The sequence below is a fragment of the Tiliqua scincoides genome, chromosome 2, assembly GCF_035046505.1.
Source record: "Tiliqua scincoides isolate rTilSci1 chromosome 2, rTilSci1.hap2, whole genome shotgun sequence".
NCBI lineage: Eukaryota > Metazoa > Chordata > Lepidosauria > Squamata > Scincidae > Tiliqua > Tiliqua scincoides.
The window spans coordinates 262,049,272-262,063,616 of NC_089822.1; the positions used below are offsets into that span (position 1 = coordinate 262,049,272).

Below are 14,345 nucleotides of genomic sequence, written 5' to 3' on the forward strand. Positions count from 1 at the left end.
CTTGCTAGATTAAATGTGCTCCCGTCTGCCGTTCTTTTTGGGAAATTTCATAAGATAGGTCATGCTGAAAGGCGATGCCCTTGTGGCTGAAATGCACAGAGACCTTTGTCCACTTCATTCTCTATTGTCCCTTTTACACTGAGATCCGTCAAAGATATCTGGATCCTATACTGAGCACAAGAGGAGAATTGACTGATATGGCAAGAATAAGCTACATCCGAAATGATTCTTCTGCGGAAATAACCGATACTGTGGCAACCTTCCTGTAGCAGGTCACTGAGCTATGCGATCGAGAAGTTGATCTGCTTCCTGGCTGACCAAATGTATATAGTTGCAGATTTGTTGGTTTTACATGCCAGTAAAGGATTCTATTACTAGAAGCATTTTTGTTTGAAACCTGAACTACCTCTGCTTCTGGTTGTTCACTGATAGCAGCAATCTGGCTGGGTGGAGTTTACGCTAGGATGGTGTTTCTCAAACTGTGGGTTGGGACCCAGGAGGTGAGTCATGAACCAATTTCAGGCGGGTCCACATTTATTTCAACATTTTATTTTTAACATACTAGACATGATGCTACCATGGCATAATTGGGGAAATTTTAGATATGTATTATTAACTGGAGAGACACCAAGAACTTTTCAAACATCAATTCTTGGATGTGAAGAAAGGAACTCAATTCCCCTTACTTGCTAGCACTTCGACCATTTCTCTACACTGTGTTCTCTTTTATGCACAGTACAATTCCAGTGAGCAGCAAAACTCTTTCCACAATCTTGGGACATTTAAGGTTCCTGTTCTCCATGGGTTCTCAGATGACTCTTAAGATAATTATTCCGACGGAAGCTCTTGCCACACTCTTTGCACGAATAGGGTTTTTCTCCAGTGTGTATTGTCCGATGATCAATAAGGTTGCTGTTGGATCTGAAACTCTTTCCACACGCCTGGCATGTATATGGCTTCTCCCCTGTGTGGGTTCTCCGATGGATCATAAGACTACCACTCATTCTAAAGCTCTTTCCACACTCAGGGCATGTGTAGGGTTTTTCTCCTGTGTGTATTGTCTGATGACCTATAAGGTTGCTGCTACAGCTGAAGCTCTTTCCACACTCCTGGCATGTATAAGGTTTCTCCTCTGTGTGGGTTCTCTGATGACGTCTAAGTTTGTCATTCAGATTGAAGCTCTTTCCACACTCTTGGCATATATATGGTCTCTCGCCTGTGTGAGTTCTCTGATGACATGTAAGTTTATCTTTCCGACTGAAACTCTTTCCACACTCCTGGCACGTATATGGTTTTTCTCCTGTGTGAGATCTATGATGGGTAGTAAGGTCACAGCTCCGAGTGAAGCCCTTTCCACATTCCTGGCATGTATAGGGTTTCTCCTCTTTGTGGGTTATCTGATGGACCATAAGATTGGCACTCTTCCTAAAGCTCTTACCGCACTCCCTGCATGTATAGGGTTTCTCCCCTGTGTGAGTCCTGTGATGATCTCTGAGTTTATCATTCCGATTGAAGCTCTTTCCACACTCCTGGCATTTATAGGGTTTCTCCCCTGTGTGGGTTCTCTGATGGAGCATAAGTTTACCACCTGTACTAAAGCTCTTTCCACAATAGGAGCATGTATAAGCTTTTTCCCCTGTGTGTGTTGTTTGATGAGCTTTAAGGTTGCCGCTGCAGTGGAAGCTCTTTCCACACTCCTTGCATGAATATTGTTTCTCCTCCGTATGGGTTTTGCGATGGGATCTAAGGCTCCTGCTGCATCTGTATGCCTTTCCACACTCTTGACATGTATAAGGTTTCTCTCCTGAGTGAGTTCTCTGATGGTTTCCAAGATCACCACTGTTACTGAAGCTCTCTCCACACTCCAGGCACGTATAGGGTTTTTCTCCCATGTGAATTCTCTGATGATCTCTCAGTCTATCGCTCCGAATGAAGCTTTTTCCACACTCCTGACATGTATAAGGTTTCTCCCCTGTGTGGGTTCTCTTATGCCTCCTAAGATCTCCACCCCGAAGGAAGCTCTTTCCACACTCTAGGCAACGATAAGATTTCTTACGTCTAAGGGTCCTCTGATGGATTGTACGTTCACCACTGTAACTGAAGCTCCTTCCACACTCCAGGTATGTACAGGATTTGTTCCCTGCACAAATTCTCTGATGATTTTTAAGTTTATCTTTTCGAGTGAAGCTCTTTCCACACTCCTGACATGTATAAGGTTTCTCCCCTGTGTGGGTTCTCTTATGTCTCCTAAGATCTCCACCCCGAAGGAAGCTCTTTCCGCACTCTAGGCAACGATAAGATTTCTTACGTCTAAGGGTCCTCTGATGGATTGTACGTTTACCACTGTAACTGAAGCTCCTTCCACACTTCAGGTATGTAAAGGATTTGTCCCCTCCATGAATTCTCTGATGATTTTTAAGTTTATCATTTCGAGTGAAGCTCTTTCCACACTCCTGGCAAATATAAGGTTTCTCCCCTGTGTGGATTCTCTGATGGATCACAAGTATATGTCTCCTACTGAATCTTGTTCCGCACTCCTGGCATGTATAAGGCTTCTCTCCCATGTGAGTTCTTTGATGGGCCGTAAGTCTGCTGCTGTAAAGGAAGCTCTTTCCACACACAAAGCATTTATAGGGTTTCTCTATATGGGCACTTTCCTTTGAAGAAGAAATCTGCTGCCTCTTTCTTCCAATCTGGTTCCAAATTGAAGTTTCTGAAATATGAAGAGAAATGCAATGCAAGAACACAAGAAGAAATGGCAGCTAGCTGGGGAAATCACACAGCATGTTTGTTTTCTGATAAGAGCTAGAACCCAGAAAACCCACAGCAACCGGTATCTGTAAGTGGCTTCATAAATACTGCGTTGTTTTTTTTCTTTAGAGGTCTTCAATCTCAGAGAAAGAAAATAAATGAAAAGCAAGAATCAAAAATGGGGGGGGGGAATAAAGAAATGAAGTATAATGTCCAAAGTTATGAATAGGAAATTTCAGGTTTAGGGGAGATAGGAAGCTTTGTTTTACCTGAGTCACAGGTTCTTAAGAAACCGCTGTGGCTGATCAACCAGCCAAAGCTGTATCCAGGCCACAGATGAGATCTGGACCTCCAGGTGCCAGCCAGGTTCAAAAGCAAGTGTAGACTGGTTCCTTAAGAGGGAGGGCAACCCCATCCATGAAGGGACAAAACTCTCTTCCCAAATGACCTCTTCTCCAGAACAAAAGAACCTGTGCTTTGTTTTGATTCAGTTTCAATTAGCTGCCCCAAATTTAGTCCATCACTATCTCCTCCAGGTACAAGTACAGAGTGTTACTGGGTGTGCTTTTCAGATACACATTTAGATGAGCGCATGGGGCATATCCATTTTGTGAGCTGGGGCACTATGCAGTGGCAAATGGCAAAGGTGAATGGTTCAGAAGGATGAGGATGGCGAGTGTGAAGGCGCGACACATACACTTTTATTGTGGGGATAGTGTTTCAAAGGTAGGGCAAGGGAATCAAAATCAATAAGCAATTCAGTGTTTCTTAGCCATCCTAAGGGTTTCATGCCAAACATAAGTGGTTGCTCAGTACAGAGAAGGAGAGAAAGAAAACCTCAGAAGGGAAGCACAGAGGTGCGTGGAGAAACGGTTACCCAGGAGGAACCAGGGCTAAAGAACCAGGGATTTGCTGCTGTGGGAAGGAGGAGAGGAGAAAAGATTCAAGTGAGGAAGCAAGGAAGTGTGAAGCATTTCTCTAGGCCTGCGTGAAATGAAGCTTTTTGCTAACAATACAGTTCCAAAGCCATGATTCAGAGTTCGGAACCCCATCCTTGTTCATCACACATTCGATGTGAAGGAGTAATCATCTCAGGCACAGACTTCTCAGAGCCTTCCACAAACTACAATTCCCAGGATCCTATATGGATGGCCATTGCCGTGGTTCCTAGTCTTTTGTACTTTTGTACTTCTATTCCAACCTCTTCCTCAAGGAAAGCTATATTTCATCCCTGCACCTTATATATACATGTGGAAATTCCAAATGCACCCAGAGAAAACTGTCCCCTGCTGTTCCCCCATCTGATCTCGCACTTCACAATGTATGCAGGAATTCTTATGGTGTTTCCCTATCAGGCACTTCCTGGCAAATACAAGGAGAGCCCAGATACAGCAGAAAGTGCCTTTCAAGTTATGCCCACCTCTTCCACATCTTGAAATATGGAACAGGATTTCCAAAGCCTTCCAGGCAGTTTATGGTACAATGTCCTCACTCTGAGGCTTCTTATTAAGACACCCCAGATCTGTGCTTGGGCACAAAGGTAGGATGTGGGGCCATCCACCTGGCAAAATCCAATGGAGCTTTCCCACTTGGGGCATGTATCAATTATGGGTCAAGGGATCCTCCTTACCTACAAAGGTCACATTCTCATAGTTGTCCATTAGGACTGCTTCATACAGGCGCCTTTGTTGCTGATCCAGCAGAGCCCACTCGGCACTGCTGAAATACACAGAAACGTCCGCAAACGAAATGGGGCTCTGGAAGAAAAAGGAGAGATTCCCTATTAGTGGGTCAACCCAGGTTCTGCCTGCAGTACCTAAAAGGATGTGCCCGCAAGTAAAGAAACCCAATGTTTTTCCTGATGGAGCAAAAGCTGTGTGAGAAAGGGTGGGGAATGGGCACAGCCTCTTTTTTCCTGCCATCTGGCAGTCCCTGCCTACTTTTCCGTCATATATTTCTCCGTTTTGGTAACTTCCTTTTCTGCCTCTTTCCTGCCTAGTCCATATTCACGGGTAAAGTAGAGGGTAGTCATGTCTTATGCCTCTCACATTACTGTCTTCATTTTAAATGAGAAACTTTGGGGTTCTGTACATTCTGGGGTGGGGGTCCCAGTTAAACCCCGGATGCCTGATCTTTTTAACCTGTGATGGTTGTGGCACACAGGAATCACCAACTTCCCTTCCCATTCAGCTGCTGATGCAGGAAAAAGGGAAAGCAGAAAACAGGAAGAGGTGCCTGTGCTCTAACCACTATCTCCTACTTCCTTCAGACAGACCAACTTCTCCCTGCACCTTCTCTGACAAGCCCTATGTCAAGAGAAACCAACTACTGGATGAAGGAAGCCTGATCAAGGGAAGCTGCACCTAGCAGTTAGTGTGCATGTGAAACACCCTGCTTTCCATTTACAGCAGCGGAATGGGAGAGATCTGCAGCTACCGTAGCAGAATGCAGCGAACAGGCAGAGGTGGTCAATCTGGGAAAAGTCCTCCTCAGAGAGCACTGAGTCCCAGGGGTACTTATCAAAAATCAAGCTCACAGTAGCATCTGCAGGATCAAAGATGCCACTATCCACTGTATTGTGAACGTGGACCACGCAGACCAAGGACCCAATTCACTAAAAAGTCTAAATGAAAAATATAGGAATGAAACTTGGTTAGTGCAAGTAGATGGAGGGTGACAAAAAACGCCTGAGCCTTCTGGGCTGGAAAGCACAGCAAAAGGTTTCATCAAGGGTATGCAGTAATTGGTACTGCACAGCAGATGGAGGTGGGATCTGTGCACTTGGTATGTGCAGATGAATTCCAAATTGGGGGGGAGAGTCATTCCTGCCAGATGGAAGAACCAAATCCACAAACAGCAAGTCCATGGGGGATAATGGAATTTCCACATAAAGGCCACTTGTTAAGGACTTCCCAGCAAACCTTTGGGCTGCAGAGAGGCTTCTTGACAGAAAAAGTGTCTAAAAACACAGAAATATAGCGAGAGAACAAGGCTTTCATCACACATCCAACTATCCCCTGCTCTTGTCTCTTACCTGGCCTGGATGAGCAGCAGCCATGTTGGCTCCTCCACAAGGACGTGATGGTTGGGCTGGCGTGGTCTTGTTTCTCTGCTTTCTGTAAGGGAGAGAAAGGAGGAGAACAATAAGAGGTTTTCTATTTTATATTCATTCTTCCTGCTGGACGCCCTTCTTTGAATTCCATTCTCTGTATTGTGGTGACGGCTCCAAGGGAGACTGGCCAGACTCATGGAGGAATCTGGCCATGACTATGGCTGTGTACCGCCTATCTTCAGATGCAGAGTCGGTCTTGGCTGGAGGATGGAGGGACAGGACCTTTGCCTCTCTGCTAACACTTGTGGATTCCAGCCACCCCCCTGACCCCTGGCTAGGAAGGCTATGAAGGCAAGGGAGGCTGGCAATCGCTGGGGGGACAAGAGAGCAGGATGGGGGGTCCTAAATATGGCCCTTATGCAGGCACCTCAGGCTGCCAGTCCAGCAGGTGCAGCAGTGCAGACCTGGGGGCGCTTCCCTGCCTGACATCCCCAGGACAGCCTGTGCAGCCCCAGGCCAGAGCCCCTTCCCTCCCCCCTCTGCCACTGGGAACCCCCCACTCCCTGCCTTGCTGGGTCTTCAGCTGCCCTCAAGCACCTCCTCCCTGGCTGTTCTTCTCTCTCTCTGGATCTCAGTCCTTCCAGTCCCCTCCTTTGTCCAAGCCTTGTCCAGCAACAACTCCCTTCCCTTTCCAGGTCAGAGCACCAGGTCACAGCATGGCCTGCTGGGAAATGTAGTCCCAGAACCCTGCAGCCCCCTTGCCCATCACTCACTAACACATTCTGCCCATGACCTTCTTGTCTCTTGTGCACAAACTGCTCCTTTCCTCTGCACCACTTTCCAACCATTGATTTAAGGGGCTCTCTGATTTCAGTGCCAGGTGCAGGATCCTTTTCTAGTTACCCTCTTGCAGGTTTTCAGGAGTGGCTGAAGAGGGTTTGAGACTCTTGCAGAAATGCACCCACCACCCCTCCACAATAATCCAGCCCCCCCACCCTTGCCAACTCTTCCTCCTCCTCGCCTATCTGGCTGGTCGGGAAAGCAGTCAGGGGTGTGAAACTGGAAACTCTCAAGCTCTCCCCAGGGAGAACTTGGCTCCAGTTCCCTTCAACCGTCTTCTCTCCTACTCAGGCAGCTTCATGTAGCCACCCAACTACATGGATCTCACAGCAGTTACACCATTAAAAAGGCTACATTGACTTGGGACAAGTAAGTGCCGCCCTGGGACTTGCCACCTTGCTGGAGCAATCCAGGATTGAACTCCCGGTGCTTGTGGGGAGGTCAGGGCCTGATCAAGCTCCTTATAACCGCACAGACCAGGCTCTTTGGGGCTCCGGGTGAGGCTTGAGGCCGCCTTGGGTGCTCTTGCCAACACTGTTCCTTCACATGTACACGTGTGACCTACACGTGTCATGCGCACATAACTAAAATTGGGGACATTAGCAAGCAAGAGGTCAGATCTAGCAGTGTGACATGATTTGGGATCGTTGACATGGATGAACAGTGCAACCAATCTCAAACTGCCTCCACAGTTAGGCTAACAGTGACCACAAGACAGAGCTTTTCAAAGAAGATGGAGTTTATTAAAGAATCTTTTGGGGGAAGAGAATGAGAGAAAGAGAGAGAAATCAAAAAAAGGGGGGGGGGAAATCACCTATCCTAGTCTGCTGGTTTGCTTGAGTGTGAAGTCCTTCTTGAACAGCAAGGCAGTGCTGCCAAGTTCCCAGGTTCTTCCAAAGTGAAATGCCAGGCTGTACTGGTCCACTACTTCTGGAGTTAACAAAAACTCTCTTTTCCTGTGTCTTGGGTCTTGAACATAAGAACAGCCCCACTGGATCAGGCCATAGGCCCATCTAGTCCAGCTTCCTGTATCTCACAGCGGCCCATCAAATGCCCCAGGGAGCACACCAGATAACAAGAGACCTGCAAGGCCTCCTGGGAATTGTAGTTAAGAACATAAGAACAGCCCCACTGGATCAGGCCATAGGCCCATCTAGTCCAGCTTCCTGTATCTCACAGCGGCCCATCAAATGCCCCAGGGAGCACACCAGATAACAAGAGACCTGCAAGGCCTCCTGGGAATTGTAGTTAAGAACATAAGAACAGCCCCACTGGATCAGGCCATAGGCCCATCTAGTCCAGCTTCCTGTATCTCACAGCGGCCCACCAAATACCCCAGGGAGCACACCAGATAACAAGAGACCTCATCCTGGTGCCCTCCCTTGCATTGGCATTCTGACATAGCCCATTTCTAAAATCAGGAGGTTGTGCATACACGTCATGGCTTGTACCCCGTAATGGATTTTTCCTCCAGAAACTTGTCCAATCCCCTTTTAAAGGCGTCTAGGGTAGACACCAGCACCACATCCTGTGGCAAGGAGTTCCACAGACCAACCACACGCTGAGTAAAGAAATATTTTCTTTTGTTGCTCTGCCTTGTTCTGTTGTCTTGATCTTGCTCTCTCTTCTCTTCTTGTGTCTTGTGTTGACTAGATCTGTCTGTCCTTATCCTACCTAGTTCTAATCTGCTTCCAGAGCAGGGAAGTTATATGACTTTTTACAAAGGAATATCTGCTCTTGCCAACACAATATCTGCAGGACAAAGGAGTTTGGAGAGCTTCTTGGGTGATGCATTTTGGGCTTCCTGGGCTTGATAAGAGTCAGAAAAGAGCTTGACCGCCCAACCAGGAAGTTTCTACTGAACAATGGTGTGGCAGGGTGTGTTATCTCAGGTGGAAGGACTTCCTGGCCTAGAGTCTGAAAAGGAACTACCCATTTGGGCCACTGTAATTCAATTTAACATTCAGGCAGGACTTGATCTTGCTAGCTATCCTTTGTCAGACCTCAAGCACCCAGATTTAATCAACCATAGAGGGGGCCTTTCCTCGGGAGCCAGCAAAATCTCATCCCTTTTTACTTCAGGGAGTCCTGCTTGACTCTGAAACCAAGATGGAGTCAGTTTAAACTGGACAGGTGTTTGGGGAAAGAGGGTGTTTGTGACAGTGCCCTTCAAGGAGAAAGGTGGAATATAAATCTAATAAATAAATACATTAGCAGAAGCCAAAGTCTATACAGAGCATCTCTTTCCAAGCTGTAGAATCATCCACTGTCTTACACCACAGACTTTTGCTCACCCTTACTAGACGTTTCGCTCTGCCCTATGAGCAAAGCCTACACAGCCCTCCATTGCACTAGTCCATACCGATTTCACGCTACGCCACTGGCGATCCTTCCCCTGTGCCGCTTGGGGCTAGAACGATAGGGTGCCAGCCACTTTTTGGCTGAAAACTGGAAGTGACTCTAATGCTTTTCAGAGGCCTCAGAAGACCTTTGGAAGGCCATGCACAGTCAGCCTGACCCTCCCAAGGCTCGCTCAAGCCTCTAGAGCAGGGGTGTCCAAAGTTTTTGGCAGGAGGGTCACATCATCTTTCTGACACTGTGTTGGGGGCCAGGGAAGAAAATAATTTACATTTAAAATTTGAATAAATTTACATAAATGAATATATTAGAGATGGAACTTATATGAATGAATGAAGGTCTTGCAATAACTCAAGGCCTATAAAAGGCCTTGCACAAAGCAAGGCTGGCCTTTCCTTCACTGCCACTGCTGCATCACATATGCAAAGCAGCAAGCAGTGGAGGGAGCCCTCATCCCACAGCTCACGAGAGGTCAAACAGTCGCCCTCACACTGAGAGCACTTGCGTCAGACCAGTGTGGGCCCCAGCAAGTCTCCAGAGGGCCAGAGGCTCATTGGAGACTAGAGGCTCCCTGAGGGCCGCATTGGGAATCCTCAAGGGCCACAAATGGCCCCAGGGCCGGGGTTTGGGCATCTCTGCTCTAGAGCAGTGGTTCCTAATCTAGGGTATGTGCATTCCAGGGGTACTTGCTAGCACATTCAGGGGTACTTGAAAAAGAATTGAATAATTGTGGACAAGGCAGGACTGTATCAGAAAGCCTTGCAGGACTAATAGGAGGGATATAATTTATGAAAATGGGCTGCCAAAGAGTATGCAAGTGAAAAATCTTAGGCACCACTGCTCTAGAGGGTCTTTAAACCCCACTTTTTGTTTCCTCCTTGCCTCCCCTAGGGATGCTGCTGGGCTAAACACATAGCTTTCAAGACTAACGGCCTAACCCTAACCCTCTCCAACTTTCCAGTGCTGGTGCGACTGCAATGCAGCTCTGAGGAAAGGGAACAAATGTTCCCTTACCTAGAGGAGGCCTCCAGGCCTCACTGGCACAGCTGCACCAGCGCTGGAAAATTGGATAGGATTTGGCCCTCAATCTCACTTATGCTTAGGGCTCCTTTGAGCAGTTGGTTAGGAAACATGCTACAGTTTTTTGGTTCATGGGGCAGTACAATGGGATACTTTGTTCTGTGCTTTTTGGGTGTAAGTACAGTTGAACATGGCCTGAGAACCCACAAATGAAGTTCTCTTTTAAAGTAGGAACTATCATCATGACTACTGCTGGAACCCCACTTGATAGAAATGTTCAGGGACTTTGGAGATTAACCTCAGAGGAATAAGCACAGAGCAGAGCACTTAATCTTGCTGCTGGAAACTTGGAGAAAGAGATCACAACCCATCAAAGATCTCCCTGAGAAAGCTTCACTTTGGCTTGCTGGAGATCTCCCAGGTAGGCAAACTAAGGGCAAGGCACAGTCTATGTTTCAAGGAAAACGTAACAGAACATTCTTTAACAAACCTTCTTTTAAAAGGAGAACTTACTACATATATATATTTCAACAGAAAACTGGACAAAGAGCAATAATTTTTCAGACATCAATTCCTGGATGACAAGAAAGGAACTCAACTTTGAAAACACTTCCCCCCACCTGCTAACATCTCTACCAACTCTCTACACCAGGGGTTTCCAAAGTTTTTGGCAAGAGGGCCACATCATCTCTCTGACACAGTGTCGGGGGCTGGGGGGAGAATTAATTTACATTTAAAACTTCAATAAATTTACATAAATGAATATATTAAAGATGAACTTATATGAATGAATGAAGGTCTTGCAATAGCTCGAGGCCTATTAAAGGCCTTGCACAAAGCAAGGCCAGCCGTTCCTTTGCTGCCGCTACAGACGTGAAACAACAAGCAGTGGAGGAAGCCCTCATCCCACAGCTAACGTAAGAGGTCAAACAGTCACCCTCATGCTGAGAGCAGCTGCATTGTGCCAGTGCAGGCTCCAACAAATCTCCGGAGGGCCAGAGGATCATTGGAGACTGGGGGCTCCCTGAAGGCCGCATTGAGAGCCCTCGAGGGCGGCAAATGGCCCCAGGGGTTTGGGCACCCCTGCTCTACACTGTATTCTCTTTGAAGCACAGCATGATTTCAATGAGCAGTAAAACTCTTTTCACAATTCTGGGTCATTAAGGTTCCTATGCTCCATGCGTTTTCATATGTACCCGAAGATAATTACTCCGACGGAAGCTCTTCCCACACTCCTGGCAAGTAGAGCGTTTTTCTCCTGTGTGTTTTGCCTTATGATCTAGAAGGTTGCTGCTGAATCTGAAGCTCATTCCACACTCCAGGCATGCAAAAGGTTTCTCCCCTGTGTGAATCCTCTGATGGCTTGTAAGATCACCACTCACCCTAAAGCTTTTGCCACACTCCAGGCACTTATAGGGTTTTTCTCCTGTGTGTATTGTCTGATGAACTAAAAGGCTGCTCCTACAGCGAAACCTCTTTCCACACTCCTGGCATGTATAAGGTTTCTCCCCTGTGTGGATTCTCTGATGCTTTCTAAGATCAGCACTAAGACTGAATTTCTTTCCACACTCCAGGCATGTATAGGGTTTCTCCCCTGTGTGAGTTCTCTGATGGAACATAAGACTATAACTCCTACTAAAGCTCTTTCCACACTCCAGGCATGTATAGGGTTTCTCCCCAGTGTGAGTTCTCTGATGACTTCTAAGATGATCATTGCGACTGAAGCTCTTTCCACACTCCTGGCAAGTGGAGCTTTTTTCTCCTGTGTGTTTTGTCTGATGATATTGAAGGTTGCTGCCGAATCTGAAACTCATTCCACACTCCAGGCATGTAAAAGGTTTCTCCCCTGTGTGAATTCTCTGATGGCTTGTAAGATGACCACTCATCCTAAAGCTTTTTCCACACTCCAGGCATGTAAAGGGTTTTTCTCCAGTGTGTACTGTCTGATGCGCTTTAAGTTTGCTCCTACACTTGAAGCTCTTTCCACACTCCTGGCATGTATAAGGTTTCTGCCCTGTGTGGATTCTCTGATGGATCATAAGCTTATAACTCTGAACAAAGCTCTTTCCACACTCTGGGCAAATATACAGTTTCTCCCCTGTGTGAGTTCTCTGATGATTTCTGAGTCTATCCTTCCTACTGAAGCTCCTTCCACACTCCGTGCATGTATAAGGTTTTTCCCCTGAGTGGGTTCTCTGATGCTTTCTAAGATCAGCACTTTGACTGAATTTCTTTCCACACTCCAGGCACGTAAAGGGTTTCTCCCCTGTGTGAGTTCTCTGATGGATCATAAGATTACAACTCTTACTAAAGCTCTTTCCACACTCCCGGCATGTATAAGGTTTCTCCCCTGTGTGAGTTCTCTGATGATTTCTGAGATGATCATTCCTACTGAAGCTCTTTCCACACTCCTGACATTTATATGGTTTCTCCACTGAGTGGGTTCTCTGATGCTTTTTAAGATCAGCGCTCTGACTGTATTTCTTTCCACACTCTAGGCATTTATAGGCTTTCTCCCCTGTGTGAGTTCTCTGATGCGCTGAAAGACTCCAGCTGTAAGTGAAGCCCTTTCTGCACACAGAGCATTTATAGGGTTTATCTATGTGGGTCCTTTCCTTTGAAGAAGAAATCCACTGCCTCTTTCTTCCAATCTGGTTCCAAACTGATGCTTCTGAAATACAAAGAGAAATGCAAGATCAAAGGAAGAAATTGCAGCTAGCTGGAGAAGACATAAGGCATATTTGTTTTCTGATAAGAGCTAGAACCCAGAAAACCCACACAACCTGTAACTGCAGGTAGTTTTATTCTCCAGTGTAGAAGAATCCCAGGGGAAATAAAGGCAACAACTAAAGAGCATGAATTAAAAATGGGGGGGGGGGGGCGCATTAAAATAAATAAAGTAGATATCCAATGTAAAGAAGAGGAAATTTCACATTTAGGGGGAGATAGAAAGCTTTCTTGTACTGAGTCACAGGTTCTCAAGAAACTGTTGTGGCTGATGAACCAGCCAAAGCTGTATCCAGGCCACAGATGACATCTGGGCCTCCAGGTGCCAGCCAGGTTCAAAAGCAAGTGCAGACTGGTTCCTTTAGAAGGAGGGTAGCCCTATCCATGAAGGGACAAAACTCAAATGACCTCTGGAACAAAATAACCGTTGCTCTTTCTTGATTGTTTCAGTTACTTACCAGACATCTAGTCCATTACTATCTTCTCCAGGTACCAGTACAGACTGTTACTGGGTGTGCTTTTCAGACACACATGTACGGCCCAATACCATCTAACACAAGGAGCAGCTAAACACCCACCACTTGCATCCTATGCTGCAATTGAGCAGCCTGGAGGTCTCCTTGGAGTAAGGGGGCGTTCGTGACCTTACCCCAAGTAACGCCCCAGCCTACTCAATGGGGCTTCTTGAGCCTGAGCCAGCTCTTTTGCTGGTAATAATAATAAACTTTATTTATATCCCGCCCTTCTCCCTAAAGGGACCCAGGGCCTGACCTCGAGTCAGGCTTCCAAGTCGGCCATGGGGGATATGGTTTGGTGGAAAAGGCATCTGGTGATCCCACCCCCCTCTCAAGCAGTCCCTCTCCTGTTCTGCCCTTCCCCCTTGCCCAGGTCATGCAACCAACTCCACTCAGCAATGTACAATGGAGTTTCCCATTTGGAGTATGTATCAGTTACAGCCCTAGCGACCCTCCTTACCTACAAAGGTCACATTCTCATAATTGTCCATTAGGACTGCTTCATACAGGCGCCTTTGTTGCTGATCCAGCAGAGCCCACTCGGCACTGCTGAAATACACAGAAACGTCCGCAAACGAAATGGCGCTCTGAAGGAAAAAGGAGAGATTCCCTATTAGTGGGTCAACCCAGGTTCTTCCCGCAGTACCTAAAGGGATGTGCCCGCAAGTAAAGAAACCCAATGTTCTTCCTGATGGAGCAAAAGCTGTGTGAGAAAGGGTGGGGAATGGGCACAGCCTCTTTTTTCCTGCCATCTGGCAGTCCCTGCCTACTTTTCCGTCATATATTTCTCCATTTTGGTAACTTCCTTTTCTGCCTCTTTCCTGCCTAGTCCATATTCACGGGTAAAGTAGAGGGTAGTCATGTCTTATGGCTCTCACATTACTGTCTTCATTTTAAATGAGAAACTTTGGGGTTCTGTACATTCTGGGGTGGGGGTCCCAGTTAAACCCCGGATGCCTGATCTTTTTAACCTGTGATGGTTGTGGCACACAGGAATCACCAACTTCCCTTCCCATTCAGCTGCTGATGCAGGAAAAAGGGAAAGCAGAGAACAGGAAGAGGTGCCTGTGCTCTAACCACTA

The 14,345-nt window shown here is 46.8% G+C and overlaps 1 pseudogene; it reads right to left on the reverse strand.

Annotated features, from left to right (window-relative positions):
• Window positions 1-1,083: 1,083 nt before the first annotated feature.
• The window catches only part of LOC136639132 (zinc finger protein Xfin-like), a 42,516-nt pseudogene continuing 29,254 nt past the window's right edge, over window positions 1,084-14,345 (reverse strand).